We start from the raw sequence: 14,123 nt of genomic DNA on the forward strand, positions 1-14,123 counted from the left end.
GTCCACCACTCCCCCCACTTTATGTATCAACCATGCAGGACTTGCATAGTTCCCTGAAGATGCCACACTGATTCATCCTTCCACCATCTGCATCCGTGCAATTCCTCCTGTCCCTTCCACTCGCATCGCTTCTCCTGGGAAGCCTTCTCTCACCTCCTGCATCAGAGTTGGATGCCCTCCAGTGAGTTTTCACAGCATCTGTGAACTTACTTCTTTTAGTGAATAAAACCTTTGCTATTGTAAATGGGGTCACACATACTGAGATGGGGAATAGAGAGGCAAAAACAGATTCTGAGATGAGTTCCAATTTAGTTTGGGATATGAAATGTCTGCTTGGTCATACAAAAGTTGCAAGAGTATCAACCTTGACTGGCTCATCTAGATGAATTAGCAAAGTGTATCCCAAAGTAGTAACTAGTAAAGGGTATTATATAAAATGAAACTCACACTGGATAGCTTTTACCCTCCACCCAGAAAGCTGACCTCTGAGGACTGCATTAAGGGACTCCCTTGGCCTCTGGCTTTCCACTGGGTTTGGCCAGGGGAACATTCAAGCAGGACATCAGTGGGATGCAGAAGAGTAAAGAAAGGGTATTTACTTTCTGCTCCCTCCTTGCCAAGCCCTTGGGAGTTAGCTGTGTCCCGGATGATCGTATTTCCCCTTAGGTGGCCCTAAGGCTGACTTCCTAAGAACTGCCTTTGGTGGGTTCAGTGACCACTTCCCCAAACTTCTTAGATCCAGGGATTTCCCCCTGTTGCTAGTCTAGAATGTTGTATTCTTCCTCACTAATTTTCCCAAATCCTGTCTGCTTCTCTATATAAGTCCCTTGAATATACTTTTTAACACTGAGATATAAGTCCCTGGAATAAATGTTTATACCCAATATTAAAGAGCTCAGATACCTCTAAGAAAGAAAATAACTATGCCCATAAGAGTTGTCTTGGTGGCCATTTATTTATTCTTTAATGAGAGCTGAGTAAATATAGAAATATTTTAGGAAATATAGAAATATAGAAAGTGGTTGTCTAACCTCAAATTCCTACAAGCCTACCACCTGAAATGTATTTCTTTTTATAAACTACTGTATGAATGACTCCAGGGCTCATAATCATGATTAAACTGCACAGTTTTCAGGCCCTTTGTTGTTCCCTCTGTCAGTTTCAGTGTATTCTCTTCAAGGACTTGGGGACATAGTCTCTTGGGGCTCACAGTACCAGTTCCGATAAAGGGTCTGATTGATGCTATAGGTTACAATGAAGTTTGGGTTTATACTTAACAGTGCACTGTTGACATGAATAATTGATAGTGGCTTCCATTTAAATTTCTTATGTAAAAACAAACTCACAAATTCCTAAAGCCTCTAAAGCATATGGAAATTGCAGTAAGAGAAAGAGATAAGTATCCTTTTTAAATAATGGATTAAGCATTTGAGTAGGGTTTCCAGACAGGTATATTTATTTATCTTTCTCTTTTCATCTTCTCCTCTAACCTCCACCTTGGATCCTTCTATTTCTCTTGTTTCCTTATATCCAGAAATATGTACAATTGAGAGCACAGAGACCTTGAGAGGTCAGTGCCAGCACTGTGTTATTTGTATTATTATTACGGAGCGATGGAGAAGGCGTCCAACACCATTCATGTGTGATCAGCCAGTGGCACAGGCTGAGCAGGAAGCAAACTGAGGAGAAAAACACTGTTGTTTTGTTTATTTCACTCCGTATATAGATACCTGAAGAAGAATATGCTTAAAATATAATCAAACTGCAAACTGACTAAGGGCTTATTTTAATATTAAGATATTATTAATATTTAGATATTGGTTGCTTTCTTATTCAAGTCAAATGCCTTCTAAGATAAGGGACTGAAGTTAGAATTTTGTTTCTACAAGCTAAAGGAGATGTTATGATTTTTTTGTTTTAGCAATTCAGTTAATTACAGTAGAAGCCTATTGTTCCAATGTACTGAAGATAAATGTGTGTGTGTGTGTAATATCCATGTAGCTGTCCTTTTCGATTATAATCCTTAATAAAAGGTGGAAAGGTAGAAAATATGTCTTAGATCAGGACATACATGCTGATTTCTCTTCTCATAAAATAGGTCACCAAAGAAGGCAAGGTGATAGAGAAAAAACTGTCCTGAGTTTGGGTGAGACCTGGTTAACAGTCACCACCTTGCTGTTCATTTTATCTGTGACTTTGGGGAGAAGCGTTCTTGGCAAAGCCTCCCCCTGCCACATCAATATCTCTGTGACCCTGTTTGACTTAAACAACAACAAATAATCTGTATGTCTGTGGGGTTGCTACTCAGCTGCATTTGAATGCAGTATAAACAGCTGCTAATACAGTGAGCATGTCAGTGGGTCCTCTCATTTACTGCTCACAACAACCCACTATCGGAGACAGAGACTGGAGAGGTGAAGTAAAGTGGCTATTGTCACCATGTGGCAGAATCACAGTTTGAGCTCATTTGTTCCCATGTCATCTATTCACCTGCATAGTTAATTAACCTGTGGTCAAGTAGATGAGAAATTAATTCCTATACTGATCACATGCTTCAGTAAGTTTACTACCTTGAAAGAACTGCAGTTACCAGAATGTTTTACTGCTGTATTCAGTAAAGAACCAAGAGCCTGGCTTTACCAAGTGCTGGTGCTTAGAGCCCTGCTTCTCTAGAGAGAGGAGGTTGGTCCACAAAGATTGCCAACACCTTACAGACACATGACTTTGACCAAATAACAAAAAGTCCCTTATTACAGAAAATGACTGGACAGGTCTGACTTCACAGTGGCATTTATTCTGTGGAAATCAATGAAGGCCACCCAAATGATACTCTGAAAAGCTTTATAGATTTTGATTTTTCTTTTTAAAGGATGGCTTCAGCTATGGTCTGATCAGAGCGTGCCATGTGGAAGCTAGAGCTTGGATCTCTGCTCTTAAATAATTCTACTAGTATATATTAATAGCTTTTAAAAAATTTGAATGATTATCAGTTTGGTCATATTGTTAACATAAATAAATGTTTTGATAAACTATATAAAATTGCCACAGACATGGATTCTGTTAATATTATTAAGGTTGATAAAAGAGTAATAAGATAAAGTTTTAGTCTGATTCTCAGGTGGCAGGTAGTTAATTTTCTCTGTATGGATATAGGGACTGTATGAAGTTGGAATCACATACCTAAGAGACACTTTCTCAATGTTGTTACATGTAATTGACAGCCCCTGAGAGTGCTCTGGAAATGGGGGTTGTGAAAGAATCTCTGTAGGAGGAAGAAACTGAGACCAATAAGAGCCAGTGGGAATCAGAAACCCTGTCCTGCCGGAGAAGGGTATAGAGTCTTAAAGATGTGTCCTGCTTTGGAAAATTGTGAATTATCTTGCCTATAGAACACCTAAAATAACTTAAAGAAATTGAGAAAAACAGTTGACTACTCGTGATTTTCCAGCAGATTTCCCTGAATTCCCACTTTCTCTGCCTCATGTTCTCATCACAAGCTGCCATCTCATGAATTTGAGAAAAGACTGACCTTTGCTAGAAGAGTTTACCTCTTCCTATATTTAGATATCCTTACACCATCTGCATATCATTTACATATGCTAGTAAATGCATTTGAATTTGCATGAATTGCAGATTAAGTACCTGTGGCTAGATCCTGGGCTGAGAGTAGCTGACTACTAAAGATTTTGTATGACCTTTATGCTCTTGGTTGATTTTCCCTCTTTCTGAGGTTGATTTTCACTCAATCACACTCCCTCCCACACCTGTCCTGATTACCAAATATAGACTTTTATTTTCTCCCCAACCCTCTAGCATCTCCCCTCCCCATAATACAGATCCCTCTCCTCCTGCCCCCCCCAACCCCCTCATTCTGGTTGCTTAACCTTCCCATAGGCGCTGGCATTACATTGCCATTATGCAGAAGAACACATTTGTCACTCACAATCTCCTGGTCTTGGCACCGGTTTATATGGTTTGTACTGGGTGAATCTGGCTAGAACTTGAGTGATTCAGCAGTTTTAATTGTGACTTGTGTTGTTAATTTCATTGGCTGACTCTTTCATACAATTTAATTCCTTCCTAAAGGAATGACAGATCCCTTTCATGCTTCTCAAAGGAGAAAGGAATATTTGAAACAAAAACCCTTGATTGTTTTTTTATTTCTCTTATCCACCTATCTCACACATCACATAGGGAGTGTTGTGGGAGATTGGGTAATGGAGCATCTGAGAAAGAACTGGGATTTGAATGGAAAAGAATTAGAGGTCTTAATTTGATTGAAATTTAATTCAAAGGGAGCAAAAGGAGTCCCAAAGTGAAGGACAATCTCAGAAGTAGCTCCGTAAACGACCATGCATTTGCCTCATCTCATCATCTGCACTTCGAAGCATTACCATTTATGGGACAATAGAGGCCCCAGTTATTGTGACAGTAGCTCTCCCTGATACAGAGGTGCCATAGCAACTGGGGCTTAATTTTTGTGTCAAATTGCTCTACAGAGAGTAATGCTGGTGGCATTATAATGGTAGAACCACATTCTACAACATGAAAGTATGGAGACGAGACCCATTTTGCTGGTGTTCATTCATGTTTAGGAGTGTTTGTTCACATTTGTTGAAATTTTTGTAACTCAAATGCAAATCTGAGCAGTTATTCAGGTCTGCCATTACAAGTTGTATGGATATTCTTTCTTTCAGATTTTATGATCGTATGTACTGTTTTTATATCAGTTGATGCCATTTATTATCATCCAATTTCCTAATAATGTTTCTATGAGCTTCTGTTAGAATCTCCATTGTAAAACTTACTTCAACTGGAAGGTCTACTAACCCTTGTCTAATTCATCCTGGTTGAAACAAAATACCCACAACAACTTCATATCTGTTAATGTTTTTCCCTTGTTTCTTATTAGGGAAATGTTTTTTCTGATGCTGAGAAAATAGACCTTGTTAACAATGGTACTCATCTTAAATTCACATATTTTTAAATGCATAAGCTTCTGAAATCTTTATGAATATAATACACATAGATTTCCCACACATGTATTTGTAGTAAGCCAGGACAATGTGAATGGAGGAGAGAGGCACAAATAACTGTTAGATAAGTTGTTAAATAAAACTGAATGATCCTTTTATACACTGAGAGGCTGTTTTGAGACATACCCTCCAAAATCATACCTGTGCTGATACGTGGACAAACACTACATGTTGCTCATACTTGAAAATTCACGGCTACGATAATTTTTGAAGCCCAGTATACACAACCTGCCTATTTGGTTTTCCTGTGAACAGTTCTATAGCTTTGATGAGCTTGGTACATGATTTAGGTGGGGGAGCAGAGAACAACTTTGTCCTGTAAAGAAACCTTGGCTGTATTTCCCTTGGGCTATAAACTCAGCAAAGTCTAAATAGAGTTCATCAAGGTCAGTATATGTTTTCCAAGATAGATACGAAAAAAAAGAGCAGATTTTCTGATTCCCTCACCTGGTATTAGTCCTTCCAAGACATCTCATATTTCATCTTCGGAAATATAGAGGCACCATCTACCAAGGATAATAATGTATTTAGAACTTTACAGTTCACAGAGCATTTTTACATATATTCTCACTTGTAAAACTTCATATCAGATAGGTAGGAGGTAGTGTTTTGGGGCCCCAGTATCGACGTTATTTTTATGTGTAAGGAATGTTCTGTCTTTTGAGTCTTGATGGAGAGCCAAGACTGCTCTCCAGTATAGTGGCTAGAATTGCCAGATTCAACAGTGACATGCTTATCCTCCCCTGCTCTAATCTTGGTCAGGGGCCATGTAGACTAGATGCTAAAGATCAGTAGCACATGTGCAAGCTGGTGAAAGAAAAGGCCAAGTAAGCTCTCCCTCACTTGCTTGTGTTCTTTCTCCGCAGCCCCTCTTTCTCCCAGCAGATCCTTCCTCATAGAACAGCCAGGTGTTTTTCTTGATCCTTCGCCTCCATCTTGTTAATTCTGTGCTCCCAACCATTCTGATTCTCAGCTTCACAGTGTCTTTTGAACAAACTGCTTTTCTTAACTCAGTTGCAGCAACTAGAAACTGAAATGAAGCAACACTGAAGTGAAGTGAAGTCCCTCAGTCGTGTCCGACTCTTTGCGACCCATGGACTGTAGCCTGTCAGGCTCCTTGGTCCATGAGATTTTCCAGGCAAGAGTACTGGAGTGGGTTGCCATTTCCTTCTCCAGGGGATCTTCCCAACCCAGGGATCGAACCCGGATCTCCCACATTGTAAGCAGACGCTTTACTGTCTGAGCTACCAGGGAAGAAAGACTGGTGTCCCTGTTTTTCTAGGGGAGGAAAATAAAATTCAAGGCAGGTTCACATAGCTTATGAAAGTGAATCTTCCAAATCTGTGCTCTTTGTATCACATCATGCGCTCTAATTTGGAACATGATACTAGGTGCTATTTTTGAATACAGTGTTGATAAATAATGAACACTTTTAATTCATGGCAGTAATTGTAGTTATTTTTGAGAATCTAGTGCTTATATTATGACATATAGTTTCATTCAGAAAAGACCTTCTGAATACTTACTAGGAGAAGAGAACTTAAAAATCAAACTAGTGATGTACTTAGAGTATGTAGAAATTTAAGATTTAATCCACCATTTAACTAATACAGTGATTGGTTACTAAACTGATACAGTAAAAACAAGCCATTAGGCAAGATACCATTTGGAGACCTTTTGGTTTTTGTGTTTCATGGAAGCCTGGAGTCGGTTGATCAATCTTAATAGGCTGTCTGTCAGTCAGGAGGCTGTGTGGAATGGGTAAGTTCCTTCTTCCTCAACTAAACCACTCTGCTTTTTAAAAACCTCATTAAAATCTATTTTACTGGTAGTTTTACTCCTAAAGGGCTTCCCTGGTGGCTCAGCGGTAAAGAATCCACCTGTCAATGCAGGAGACACAGATTCGATCCCTGGGTCAGGAAGTTCCCCTGGCGAAGGAAATGGCAAGCCACTCCAGTATTCTTGCCTGGGAAATCCCATGGACGGAGGAGCCTGACGAGCTGCAGTCCATGGAGCGGCAAAAGAGTAGGAGACAACTTAGCAACTAAACAACAGCATTCCTTCTAAAATCAGATTTGAAATAAAGACTTCTGTCCATAGAGAACCAAATAAACCATTGTAAACCAGTGCTACAGACCAGAGGAATAAGGTTTAGAAGAGCTGTCACTGGAGGTAGGTAAACATTATAGTGAAGTCTTCTAGAGTTATGGCATTTGACCTGAGTCTTGAAAAATGACTGCGAGAGGGAATAATCATTACAAAGAGAATGTGTGGTGGCTGGAAATGCCTTAGTATTAGTGAGCTCCTTGCAAGCTTTGGAATAAAAAGCATCTTCCTGTTTACCTATTTTGTTTTTTTCTTTTTTGTTAAGAGAAGTCATAAATTTCTTATTTTTCTTAGAGCCTCTTATCTAAATTACAAATCTGAACATGTTTTTGCTCTGTCTTCAAGCCCTTTGTGACCAAGTCCAAACTCTTTAGATACATGCAAAGAATTCATAATGTGTCCTCTATTTTTAGCTTATATTGCATTATACTCTAGTTTTAACTAAATTTGTTTACAGCTCTCTGAAAATAGCATGCTTCATTTGTGTTGGACACTGGTGAATAATAGACATGCAGTAAGTGATTATCATTCTGCCATGCTTTGCAGTTGTTAACTATAAGGTGTAATCTTCGTATGCATTATGATTATTACTAATTTAACACAATTAAAAGCTGAGTTTCCCTATATCTCTGCTCTGTGGCAAGATCATTGCCCCTTTTTTCTTTGAGAAAACCAGGGGAGGAAAAAACACCATGAAATGTGGTGAAGAATTTAAAACCAGTGTCAGAAATAAAAGATTTAAATATTTTTTAATTTGTCCTTATTCTAATATTCCAAGTTATTGAGTAAAATTGCCCTAACAACCATTTTTGTTTCTATTTGTCTTTATTGTTCAGTTGCTAAGTCCTGTCCAACTCTTTGTGACCCCGTTTACCCCAGGCATGCCAGATTTCCCTGTCTTTCGCTATCTCCTGGAGTTTGCTCAAACTCATGTCCATGGAGTCAGTGATGCCATCCAACCATCTCATCCTATGTCACCCCCTTCTCCTCCTGCCCTCAATCTTCTCCTGCCTTAAGTGACTATAAATAACTAACAGTTTCAGTAACAGGAGGAAATCTTCCGTTTATATGGGTACTTGTTAGTATTTTCCTTAGATAAAATTAAGGAGCTTCATTTCAACTCTGAATAGCAGAGTAAAATTTACATGGAAAGAAAATATTGCAAGTTATGTGGAGCCATGTTCATTAATATCAATTGATCATTAATTCTTAGCCATCAGAAAAATTATGAATTAATTAAACTTTGACTTAAGTTTTTTTTTTCTTTTAGATATTATGTGCTGGCTTTTCTTTAAACAAGGAGGTAAATCAAGTAGTATAAGCCTAAAAAATTGTTTTCACAAAGTAATTTTAGTATGAAATGGTAAAAATATACCATGCATATTTATTATTGATTAATGGAACTTTTGAGATAATTCCTTTAGAGATTTGAAATCTAGTGAAAATCTATCTTTCCATCTCATTACACTTAAATATCTTTCTTCTTATTGTGTTCTCATTTATTAAATACAATGTTGATCTTAAAAATTAATGTCAAACTGCTTAAATATTTAGCATACCTTGGAAAGAAGCAAATCAGAAATTATTGGACCAACTTAAGGAACAGCTTCAGATTTAGAATTTAGCTGAAAAATTAAAAATAATAATCATACAAGAGTTCTTGGTACTCAAAAATAATAATGATTGAGGTCAGACATTTCCAATTATGTTTATATTTTACTGATATGAGGAGATTAGAATTAATGAAGAGATTAGGAATTAAGACGTGGTGATGTTTTTGAACTAGGAATACAAGCTGGAATTAGGGAAGGGTGTCTGAGCAGTGTGACTGTGAATATAAAAGTCTGACATGAGGAGACACACTAAATGGTTATAGGAATAACTTGGGGCAAGTCTTTTTGCCACTGGGGGACTTAATTGTCTCCTATTTATACAGTGGAGACAAAAATAGCTCCTTGAAGTTTGCTGTGAGAATTACAGATAATGCATTCTTAATATTCAGGATACTATAGGCCCTACTAGCCCTTGTGATAATGCAGGGTATTAGCGCTGCTTTAGAGGATTTATCATCAGAAACACTTAGCAATGTAGCTGTGAATGAAATGAATCATTGACACTTTTCCTCCTGTTATTTCTCCTGGGGAAATCACTTCTACCCAGTTTGGAATGTTTATATTCTAAAAGTAGAAACAGTGGGAGTGGTATATGGATTTTGGTGGGACCAGGGGGAGGGTGCAAGTCTGAAATTCTCTTAAAAAAACTAAATGAATCCCAGAGCTTAGGGAGTTCACCTATACTCTAACAATTGGTTGTTTCAAGAGTCTGTTCAAAGTCAGATTTTCATAGTCAAGTGTCAAAAGATTGAATATCCCTTCTGAATCTGTTCAAGAAAACTGATGAGAGTCAAGCCATTCTATGGAAATTACCACATTTCTTTTCTCATGCATTTGCTAACAGGACATAGAAGAAGAGGAACATGATCATAAATTTTGAAAGGCATTCTTAGGTTTACTTAATCGCTGTAAGGTTATCTTGATTTTTTAAAAAGCCCTTAAAAGATCATTTAATTTTTCATTTTATTATATGATTTATTTATTGGATTTACAGCAATCTGTCCTTCAAAGAATGACCCAAAAAACTCCTGTGAATACAGTCATTACTGTGATTATGAAAAGAATTATGACAAAACAGTGGTGAACACGCATCTTGGTGTATTCCTGAGATTACAATATGCTCTCCATCCCAAGGCAAGAGAAAAGTTTTAAAACAGTGATTATTTCAACATTCTTGTTCAAAAATTTGATCTACCTTGTTTTCACCAGTTGGTGACTGGTTTCCATGGAAATGGAAATGGAATAAGCATTCCTCGTTTTAGATTCTCAGCTGCCCCATGCCAACTGAGAGCTGTAAATGCCATTTGGTTAACAGCAAGGATCCAGAATTCTTCCATTTTAAAGTGGCAGAGAGAGAGGAATAGAAAATGTTTGCCAAGTCATTTTGCTTTTCTCCCTTTGAAAAGGACACAGTTTTATGACTGTCTGAGCTATTGACTGATGGTTATCGAACACATACTATGTCCAAGAGTGCCTCTTCTGACTAATCTGTTTAAATCTCTTTTCCACCCTTCACAAAGTTTCTTACCTCATTGAGATTTAACTGGCCTGTGATTGCCTTCCTGGTTGTCCACCTGCTGTCCCAGTGATGGTCACTGAAGAGAAAAATGTTGTCAGAAATGTTGGAAGGAGACAGTTTAGTGATTTCAATGACCTGAGACTTGAAGAGGAAGAAAAATCTGTTGAAAAAGGGAGTACGTGGGGGCAAGTTAGAAAATGATCACTCATGAGAGAATGTTTGTTAATTTTGCCACAAAGATTTCCTATTTCTGAGATTGTCACCTCCAGCTACTACATTTTCTAGAACTATTATGTAGGGAAGATAATGAAGAATACTCTAAATAAATGCTTTAACCCCAAATATCTTTCTCAATACAGTTGTTTTCTTTTATCTTGTTTTTTTGGAGTCTAAAGACTTGAATAGATCTGAATGCTAGAAAAGAACCTAGTAGTAACATTAACACATGCTGTTTTCTTTTATATTCTAAGATGTTTAGATACTAGACCAAGAAGTTCTTAAATATCACCCAGTGGAGTTCTATGAACTCATTTCTTGTGGGACATAAAGAGTGTCACAGTGTCTAATTTTAATAAAGAAAACCAGACATAATGACATCCAGCCACAGACCTTCCCTGTGTCCCTCAGTGTGGTCTCACACCTAAGCCAAAGCAAGCAAGGTGTGAACTAAGGAAATAAGAACCTCACCCCAAACTTGAGAAACTACATGACTACTTCAAGGGAAATCTTACTGCTGCTGATCATGCATTTAGGGCCTGACATTTCCTATCATCACATTGTATTCATGGGGGAGTAGCCTTCTCATGATTGTTTTGGTGTAAACAGCTTGTGCATTCCAGGGACAAGAAAAAAGCACTTCGGCTATGGAAAGGGACTTGCATAGAATTTACAGTGAAGGTCAAGATAACAAGCCAGTTCTGGATGTGGCAGTGACTCAAACTCTGTGACTGCTTCTGCACTCTCAAGAGAGGACAGCAAGTTCCTTACTCTCTTACTTAATCTACAACCTTCCTGGTTTGGAGAAGCTGTGCATGAGGGACTCATTACTGGGATAAATGGGTGTTGGGAGGAGAAAATGTTAAAAATGAATCACCTTAAATTGGGGCCAGAGTCTTGTAATGAATGATACAAATGGTGTTTTATTTTAAACAATAAAACTAAAATGATGAAAATACATGTAGTTTATTATCTAACAGAACAGGCAGCTATAGCCATTCTTACATCAAACAAAAATGAATCATGTTTAAAGTTGTAGTTTTTATGCAATATTATGAAATTTGAATTTTAGTAGAGTAATAAGCAGACTCAGTTTATAAAAATCTTTATCGGTTTTTCCAAGGGCCATTTGGAATCATTTTATTGACAAATCATTCTCATTTAAAGCCACTGTCACGTCGCCAGCCTTGTTTCATTTTCACTAAATCTCGTTCTTCTGGATTCTTTTTCAACAAAAGCTTTCAGAGTGATTAAAGCTACTCTCGAATATTATTTTCATTGATTGTATAAAATCCTGTGTCTTTTGCAAGTTCATTAGGCAGTTGTTTGCTTGATTTGCCTTGTATTGTTTGCATTTTATATTTACGCAGAGATAAAAAGTTTCTAGCACTGAAAAGGGTGGGGCTGCTGATTTTATTAGAGGTAGGATCATTCATGAATATCATTTTTACTTGCTTAGTTAGGAATCCTAATCATTATGATACCCAATTTTAAAAAAAACCTGTGGGCAGTGATCCAAATAGCTTCAAAGGTGTACTTGTGAGTGTTCCTCTCAGAAAAAGTTTCAAGTCATCATGACTTTATTGGCTCTGCCAATAAAGTGTGTGTGCCTGAAGATAGATGCATGTTTTTCCATAAATTGATTATGCATTTGCTGTTGTGGAAACACAAGGACTTGATGTCAGGAGATCAAGTGGGTTCAAGCTCTTTTGCAGTAAACTGGCTGGATTACCTTGGTGAAGTCACTTAGCCCATAGCAATCTCCATTTCCTTCGCTATAAGAGGGATAAAAGTACATGCAGTGCAAGATTATCGGAGAGATCAACTTAAATTAAATTTATGAGAACTTAGGTGAGATTATCTAATAATAAATAAGTGAACCTTACCGTTTGTTGATTTGATGTCTAAACTGCAAATTACATTAAGCATTCTTTCGAATGGAAATTAACCATTGGATATGAATGATACATAATAGCTATTGAGTTGATGAATTTACATTAAAAAATATTCAGTATTAGTATCAAGTCATAGGAAGTGGAGGTAGAAAACATAGAAGCATGTGTTTTTGGTTACCAAAAAGACATAAATGGCTATGGCTGTGTTTACCCTGCATACCTAGAAACCAGAAATTTATCAAACTGTACAATGCAGGTAAATCTGTTAATTTTCTAGCTAAGAATATTTTTTACATTTTCAAAGGGTTAAAAAAAAAGGATATGTGACAGAGACTATATGTGGCCCTATAAAGCCTGAGATATTTACTATTTGGCCCATTACAGAAAATGTTTGCCAACCCCTGCTCATAAACTCATGCAAATACCATCGTAATAAAGACCCATTCCTTATGTTGTTTCTAAATGAAATATTATTTCTATGCTAAAATGCTGAACTGATAATTAGGCATTATGATAAATTATATGTTTTGGAGGGAGGCATTTCTTAATTGTTGGTTTCATACCTCCGTAATGTTGAGAACTTTCCAATATGTAAGGAAATGATTCTGATGGACTCTATAGAGAAAACCAAGAGTAGCTGTCAAACAGAAGGGCTGGCAGTTGCTTGGCGGAGCTGAGCTGAAGTGATGATTGCCCAGTGAATAGAAGGTGTTTGAGTTACTTATCTATACTTTAGGACCTCTTTCTTGAGTTCAGAGGGATCCTGGGACTAAGCACCACCCAGCTCCTCAGACCTTGGGGCCACGGTTTACCTACTGTATCGCAAACAAATAGGATTCTGTAATAGTCACCTATTTTAGATTATTATTCCCTGCAAAGTACAACTCACATCTTTAAAAGTGTTTTGACAGTTCATTCATGATATTGAAGCAGTTTCAAGCAAATTGAAGTCAAATATTTAAAAGATCACATTTCTCCATCAGTCAATCGTTAATAGATTTTGAGCAAAACAAATATTTTTAGCCTATTTCACGATGTATAGACATTGAATGGTATCTTTACCTGAATATTTTAGCAAAAGCAAATAGAAGCAGAATGTTAAATAGTTCACTGCTAAATGAACAGAGACTTGTGAATTATTACTTATTATTCGAGCTATTTCAAATCCTCAAAGGTGATGCTGTGAAAGTGCTGCACTCGATATGCCAGCAAATTTGGAAAACTCAGCAGTGGCCACAGGACTGGAAGAGGTCAGTCTTCGTTCCAATCCCAAAGAAAGGCAATGCCAAAGAATGCTCAAACTACCGCACAATTGCACTCATCTCACATGCTAGTAAAGTAATGCTCAAAATTCTCCAAACTAGGCTTCAGCAATACGTGGACCGTGAACTTCCAGATGTTCAAGCTGGTTTTAGAAAAGGTAGAGGAACCAGAGATCAAATTGCCAATATCTGCTGGATCATCGAAAAAGCAACAGAGTTCAAGAAAAACATCTATTTCTACTTTATTGACTATGCCAAAGCCTTTGACTGTGTGGATCACAATAAACTGTGGGAAATTCTGAAAGAGATGGGAATACCAGACCATCTGACCTGTCTCTTGAGAAACCTGTATGCAGGTCAGGAAGCAACAGTTCGAACTGGACATGGAACAACAGACTGGTTCCAAATAGGAAAAGAAGTACATCAAGGCTGTATATTGTCACCCTGCTTATTTAACTTATATACAGAGTACATCA

The 14,123-nt window shown here is 37.5% G+C and overlaps 1 protein-coding gene across 3 annotated transcripts in view; it reads left to right on the forward strand.

Moving 5' to 3' along the window:
- Positions 1–14,123, forward strand: part of PCSK5 (proprotein convertase subtilisin/kexin type 5) — a 490,556-nt gene that overhangs the window by 147,180 nt on the left and 329,253 nt on the right. The window lies entirely within an intron of this gene.

This window comes from Giraffa tippelskirchi, chromosome 1 (assembly GCF_054371585.1).
Source record: "Giraffa tippelskirchi isolate mGirTip1 chromosome 1, T2T-mGirTip1v1.2.pri, whole genome shotgun sequence".
NCBI classification, from domain to species: Eukaryota; Metazoa; Chordata; class Mammalia; order Artiodactyla; family Giraffidae; genus Giraffa; species Giraffa tippelskirchi.